Below are 7,668 nucleotides of genomic sequence, written 5' to 3' on the forward strand. Positions count from 1 at the left end.
CCACTTAAGAGGAAGCTTGGGGAAACCTAAGTGTGGCGAAGAATTCCTCCCGTAAACTGAGCTTGGAAATAATGGCAAGAAATGGAACCCCGCGAGCGAGGTACACTTGTAGGAACAAACGCCTGTATTTCTGTTGGTTGTTTCTTCCCTTTCAGCTAACAGTCCTCCCTTCTGGCCCTCTTCCTCCTCCTTCTACTCCTCCTCCTCTCTCTCTTCCTCTCTTACAGTCGCCTCATGGTGCTCCCGGCAGTGTTAGAATGAAGCGAGGGACGAATGGGAAAAATGATACACAGAAAGGGGAGGATGTGAGTGAAAAGTTTAACGTAGGAAGTGTTGAAGGTGAAGGTGAAGGGTAGTGGTGGTAGTGGTGGTGGTGGTGGTGGTGGTGGTGGTGGTGGTGATTATGAAAAAAAAGACTTGAAAAAAAAAAAAATGCGAGGAACAAAAATGTAGAAGAGGAAAAGTAAAATAGACTAAAATAAATCAACACAGGAGAGAGAGAGAGAGAGAGAGAGAGAGAGAGAGAGAGAGAGAGAGAGAGAGAGAGAGAGAGAGAGGCAGCTTGTCTATGTATCCATCCTATACCAAGACACACAATCCCCCCTCTCTCTCTCTCTCTCTCTCTCTCTCTCTCTTTCTCTCTCTCGTGAAGGTTCATATAATTATTTTCCTGTCGTAAATCACGCGAATCCATTAAAACACTTTTGCGCGCGTTTCCAAGGCTACTTATTTCATCACCGACAATATTTATCCCGGAAATTTATACCCAGGCGATCAGGACAACAAAAGCTGACCTGATATTGCATCTTTTTCCCTCCAAAATGCAGCGAAAAACACGATATTAAGGAAGAAAACAAGAAGGAGCTGCGTTTTGAAGGACGAAAGGAAGGAAAGAAATATGAAAAAGAAATGAAAGAAAAATGGAGAGAGAGAGAGAGAGAGAGAGAGAGAGAGAGAGAGAGAGAGAGAGAGAGAGAGAGAGAGAGAGAGAGAGAGAGAGAGAGAGAGAGAGACAGAGAGAGAGACGTGTAAGAAAATAATAATACGAACATGTTGGGTTTTGAAAGACGAAAGAAAAGAAAAAAATCATGAAAAAGAAATGAATGAAAAGAATAGGAAGAACAGAGAGAAAGAAAGACGAGGGAGAGAATAATGTTATGGATATTTTGAGTTTTGAAGGACGAAAGAATAAAAGAATAGTGAAACAAGGAATAGATAGAAAGGAAAGAGAAATAAAGAGCGTATAGGAAGAGAAGCAACAGGTGATGAAACGAATAAGAAAAATTTGAAACAAGAAAAGAAGGAGAAAGTGGAAGAATAGATAGAAGAGAGAAAAAAAAACAAGCGCAAGAAGATATGAAATAGATGACGGTGGAAAGGAGAAGAAGGAAATAGGTACAAAAAAATAATGAAGGAAGGGGAAAAAATGACAGAGCCGATATCGAATATTTGTAATTTGGAGATGCAACGCGAAGAAAGCAAGGAAATATAGAGGAAATAAGAGTAAAAAACAGGAAGAGGAGAGCAGAGAAGGAGGAGGAGAAGGAAGAGGAGGAGTAGTAGTAAGGAAGCAAAGCAATACGATAAAAGAGAAAAGCTGGAGGATACGAGAGGGGAAATAAAGAGGAAGGAAGGAAATCAGTGAATAAAAGTAAGAAGAGGGGAGGAGAGGAGAGAGGGAAAAATAATGGGGGGAAGGAGGAGAGAGGAAACAATAAAAAAGGAGAAGGAGGAGCAGGAGGAGGAGGAGGAGGAGGAGGGGAAGAGGAGGGAAAAGGAAAGAACAACCAATCTAATACCCAATTCCAACACTTTCAAAATACAAAGAAAACGAAAAAATTTAATGAAACAAGACATGGCTTCTTGTAATGCTCAGTCTGCAAATTTCAAAATACAGGAAAGAAAGGCAGAAGACAAACATGAAACAAAGAAGTGACCTGTGTGTGATATAAAAAAAAAGTCTGCAGGTCAATAAAACACACACACACACACACACACACACACACACACACACACACACACACACACACAAACATCAACTCCTTCTGTACGGGGACACATTTTTATTTTGAGCTTTGGGTATGATTAGAGCATTTTATTTTCATTAGGAAGGATCTATGGAGGTCAGAAGATTAATGGCCAGAGTCTTCACTATATTAATCCCCATATAAGTTTCTGAAGCTGTAAAGAATCACCAAATAGTAACCAGAATTAATATGGAAACGTGTCATGTACTGAAGAGGTTAAGACAAACAAGGGTATAGATATAAAAGTCGTGTACAGTTTTACTTTAATGAACACAACACCATGGTAGAAAATCAAATTAAAAAAGAAAAAAAATGAGAAAGAACTTTTAAAACTCTTTTTCAATTGGTAGTTTTCGGATTGTTGTTTTTCCATCATAATATGTGTGGCAACAATAAACATTTTTCCTCCAGTCTATTATTCAAGTAAAAACGGAAGAGGTGCGAAATTTTTGACATGTATATTTTTCATCTGATATTTAAGTAAAAGGAATATAATAAAAAAAAAGGTTTCTGGATGCAATATTTTACTAGATAAAAGTGAAATTGAATAAATGATACGAGCAAGATCCAATAACATATATTTACTACATCCAATAATTATGTATAGAACAAATAATAAGAACGGGATCCAACACACATTTTCTAGATCCCATGTTTAGGTCAAAGTAAGATCCAGAACACCACTCCTTTATGGATCCTCTATTGGAAAAAATATTAAGGAATTTAACACCACATAACCTTTTTAGCTCCTATATCAAAGTAAAAGATTAAGCAATTCAACACTTTAACTTTTCTGAACCAATACTGGGGTACATTATTAGATTCTTCTATTGGAGTAAAGAAAGAAGGATTAACACATCTTAACTTTCTGGATCGCGTGTCAAAGTAAAAAATAAGGAATTCAACACCACAAAACTTTCCTGAATCTATGCCAGATTGGAAACTAAGAGATAATAAACACCACATAACTTTCTAAACCCTACATCAAAGTAAAGAAAAAACGTATTCAACCACACAAAATCTTCCCAAACCTACACTGGAATACAACTCAAGCGATACAACACCACATAAAGAAAATAGAAAAAAAAAAAAATGGAATCAACACCAAAAATAACCTTCCAAAAACCACATAAAAAAAAGGCCCAGAAGAACTAAATATCACAGGTACCCTCAGACAACGACCAGACGAAGACAACCACAACACGTCACCATCTCTACTTTACCTGGCGGCGACACAGGTAATTACCCCAACGTGACCATTAAGAGACCGAGTCAGAGGCCACTTTTACGACCTAACTATTAGAGAAAACCACTGGGAATGACTGGCTGTGTGAGTGTGTGTGAGTGTCGTGTGGAGCTGCATGTGGGCGTCAGAGAGAGGGAGAACTGGAGTGTCAGTGGAGTGGTGGGTGGAACGTGAAACTAGTGAGGTGTGCGAAGGACAAGTGGAGTGCAGTGGGCAATGTGGTGTGAGTCTGGTATGAGGCAGAAGAGTGTGGAAGGGATGTGGTATGTGTGTGTGTGTGGGAGAAGAGGTGAGGGATGGAAGGGGAAGTGATGGGGAGCTGAAGTGAGGGGAGAAAGAGACACGGTACTGGTGTGAGGGGAAAATGAGGTAAGGGGTGGAAAGGAAGTGATCGGGAGCTAAAATGAGGGGAAAAAGAGATACAGTATATTGGAATGAGAGGGGAAAAATAAAGTGAGGGATGGGAAAGAACATACTGAGAAAACTGAGAGATGAAGATATTAAATGTAAGAGAAATACAGAAAATAACTGAAAAAAAACTAGCTTGTAAAAAATGTACAACGAAACGAGATTGGGAGATGTGGTGAGAAACATAATGACAGGGAGTGAGGGAGAATGTGAGAGATGAAAGGACGCACACGTGTTAGTACGGTATGTTTGCCTTAAGGATATAAGACCATTCCTAGGATCAGCTGCCGCACACACCACAGCTCAGCGCGTCCTTCCCGTTGCCCTAAACTCTCATCTCTTTCTTATCCTCTTTATCTTCTTCCTCCTCTGCCAGTAACCGCGTGTGGGTCCAGAGAGTACAGAAGAAGTCAGAGAGAAATGAAGGACGTGTGAGAGAAGAACGATGAAAGTGAGATAAGAAAACAGAGGAGGGAGATAACAAAAGATGTAAAAACTAGGAAAAGTGAGTGGGAAGGAGAGTAGTGACAAATAAGAAGATGAGAGAGATAAGGAAAGACGTGAGGAAGAAAAATGAGAGAGAGGAGAAGATGAAGAAGAGTGAGAGAGAAAGAGACGAGGAGGAGGAAATCTTGCTATGCCGTGATGAAAGTTGGCAGATAGAAAGAGAGAGGGAAAGAGAAGAAAAGGACACGACCCGATGCATCTCAGCAGATCATCGTAAAAATATCCACAGTTCCCAGGTGCAAAAAATAACCTTCACATCACAACAACGTCCCTTGCCATTACAGGTCATAGGAGGTCAAAAGGGTCACAGAGTTTATAGGGAGTCACAAACCAGCAACAGACTTCCTAACCTTGATGTCAGGTCACGAAAACACACTAAAAATAAAACAGGCTGAGAAAGGATGTGTAAATTAAGGATGTTAATTGTTTTCGAGGGAATATTTAAATGTTTCTTAGTATCAGAGCGGTTGTTTCTCTATCAATGTATGTAATATTTGGGAGAGTTCTAAGTGTAGTATCCTCTTTAAGATAGAGTTAATTTAATCTTCTGACCAAAGCTGCTATTTTATTTTTGTAATACGAATACTATTTTGTCTGTCCATGAATAATACAACTAACAGAACCTGAGACATACAAAGTTAGATACATTCACTAGTTTTTAATTTGTTGCGTGTTTGCCATTATGTATGTATGAACGTATTTCTACACCCTCACGTATTTATATGTATGAAACTATCCATGTACTAGCTTATCCTTGTATATGTATGAATATATCAATGAGTGAAAATGTATGAATTTATCAACGTATTCGTATGTATGTATTGCATGTATGTATATGTACTCTGCCTTACACATAGAAAGCCGCGCGTGGAACAAGAAACGGTATTAAAAACAAATATGTAAATATGAACACGAGCCGCCGGGAAGCAATATCCAACCCGCCACTCGCTCCGCCGCCACGTTCACCGCTACCCGCCAGCCATATAGCGCCTTGTCTCATAACACCTCCTCACAGCACCTCACACCACACTAAAACACCTCACAGTACATCTAAGTACCTCAAAGCTGATCCTACTACCTCACCACACCTTCCAGTAGCTCCTATCACGTCTCAGCTCCTCACAGCATCTGCCACTACCTCACCACGCCTCCCAGCATCTCCGCCTCCTTATAGCATCTCTCACTACCTCACAGTAGCCTCCAACACCTCTCAGCTCATAACAGCATCCACAAATACTTTAAATAGATACTAAATCAATTCCCCTTACTCAAAAATCCTCACGTCTCTCTCTCTCTCTCTCTCTCTCTCTCTCTCTCTCTCTCTCTCTCTCTCTCTCTCTCTCTCTCTCTCTCTCTCTCTCTCTCTCTCTCTCTCTCTCTCTCATATCATCTTCCTCGCTCCCAGCTTACCTGTGTATACCGCCACTAATGGGTGATTTACCTGGCCGTGACCTGGAGAGCGCTTTAGACTGGCCGAGGGTAATCCTGTTTGGTCAGACAACATCACCCACCCGCCTCTGCATACACACACACACACACACACACACACACACACACACACACACACACACACACACACACACACACACACACACACTCACGGTCGGTCCTCCTGCCTCCACTACTCTCATTCGTAATTACTCTAGTTTTCCTCCTTTTCCTTTCCTTCCTCTTTCTTTTTCTCCTTCTCTTTCCTCCTCCTCTTCCCTTCTTATCGTTTTAATTAATGCTGGAGACGGTCCTTGCCTTCCCCTCGTCTCTGTGTTTCAGTTCTCCCTCGCCTCTCCTCGCCTCTCAAGTTCCTTCTCAAGATCATGAACAAGCGTCTCCTTTCCAACTCGTCACCTTAAGCATTCCATGATCCTCGGGTTGCTAAGAGTGTTTCCTCAGGGGCTCAGTTTTCCGTCAGTTTTTCGTGCTTGTTCTTGCTTTGAATAGATTTGTTTTTTCCTATATCTTGTGTTGTGCTTGTTCTCTGCCAATATTCACATGAACGTAAGAAAATATTTGTGTTGACATAGAAAAGAATGAGATTTTGAGGTTGGTTTTCTCTCCTCATATTTAGAGACTCAAACATAATTGTGTATTAAATGTTGCAAAAGATTATGAGGAAATATTTTGGCAATAAAAGGTTAATCTGAATTTTTTGCATTTTCCTTTCTCTGCCCAAGTGTTCAGTTCAGGCATGAAAAATGCTTTGTTGTCTTAATGTAGATCAACATGTCCTTGTCATAAGTGCTTTTAGAATGCTTGAAGTTTCTTTTTTCCAGCTTTTTTTCAGTGTTTGTACAGTTTTGCTTTCTTAGTCCAGCCACTCATTTCCACATGTGAGAATAAAAACAGAGTGGTTCTAAATCAACAGGTTCTTCTCGTCTTCAGTGAGGGTCTTTAAAGAATGTGTTTTGCAAGCTGTGTTTATTCAGCTTTCTCTTTCTGGCCTAAGCACTCACTCATTGCAGCGGCTGAGAGGATAAACGTGGTCGTCTTATACCAACAGATACCTGTCTTCAGCCTTTCAGCTAATTTATTTCTTGCGTTTTACTGCTGTTATTGAGGTATAATGTTCGTATTGTCTCCGTTCCTTCATCAAAACATCTACTTCACGTGGGAGTAAACACTGGATGGCTTAGGATTAACTTAATGTACTTGACAAATCTGGGTCCCTCTACAGCACATTCACTGGCTGCTCGTCTCTGTTTGTGTAATTCCTCACGTTAAGCAGAGCACAATCACCCTCTTACACTGCGGCAAGGGTGGATTTCAAGGGTTTTCAAGCGTCCTCCCCGATCATTCCTCCCTTCATTGACATGCTGCTCTTATGCTCATGCTTCCGTCCTTCCTTTGGTCTCTGAGCCGCGAAATGCTCTTACATCCTCCTTATTTCCTCCCCTCTCCTCTTACCGCCTCACCTTCTTAACTTTCTGAGAACGTTTAAACAGAAGGTTGCGGCTGCCACTTGTGCTCCTCCTTGGCGAGTGTGTGGCTGAGGACGCATGCAAACAATCCCTTTAATGAGATTCCACGAAGTAAAGAAAAGCCTCGCAAACTTCAAAAGGACCGTCGCTGTAACAATAATACATTTCTCTACCGGTGTATGAAGCTGCATTTACTCGTACACACGTTGCTGCCGAGGCTGAAACACTTCCGGAACAGGAAATATATACCACTAAAAATCACACGGTGCGGCGTAAAAAGTGTAAACGCATCAACAGCCTCAAGGAGTGTAAACTGAATAATATTACGGAACGTGTCCAGAGCAAAGATGGCCTAGTGGAGAAGATTAATTAACTAACGTGATATAGGCCTACCGTGTGTGTGTGTGTGTGTGTGTGTGTGTGTGTGTGTGTGTGTGTGTGTGTGTGTGTGTGTGTGTGTGTGTGTGTGTCCGCACGCGCCCCGCCAGCCGCACCTCTGCATTCACCAGCGACATAGGCAGTTAATGAGTCGCCTCAGGTGAACTTCTCGATGCCTTTGTGCGTC

The sequence above is a fragment of the Portunus trituberculatus genome, chromosome 45, assembly GCF_017591435.1.
Source record: "Portunus trituberculatus isolate SZX2019 chromosome 45, ASM1759143v1, whole genome shotgun sequence".
NCBI lineage: Eukaryota > Metazoa > Arthropoda > Malacostraca > Decapoda > Portunidae > Portunus > Portunus trituberculatus.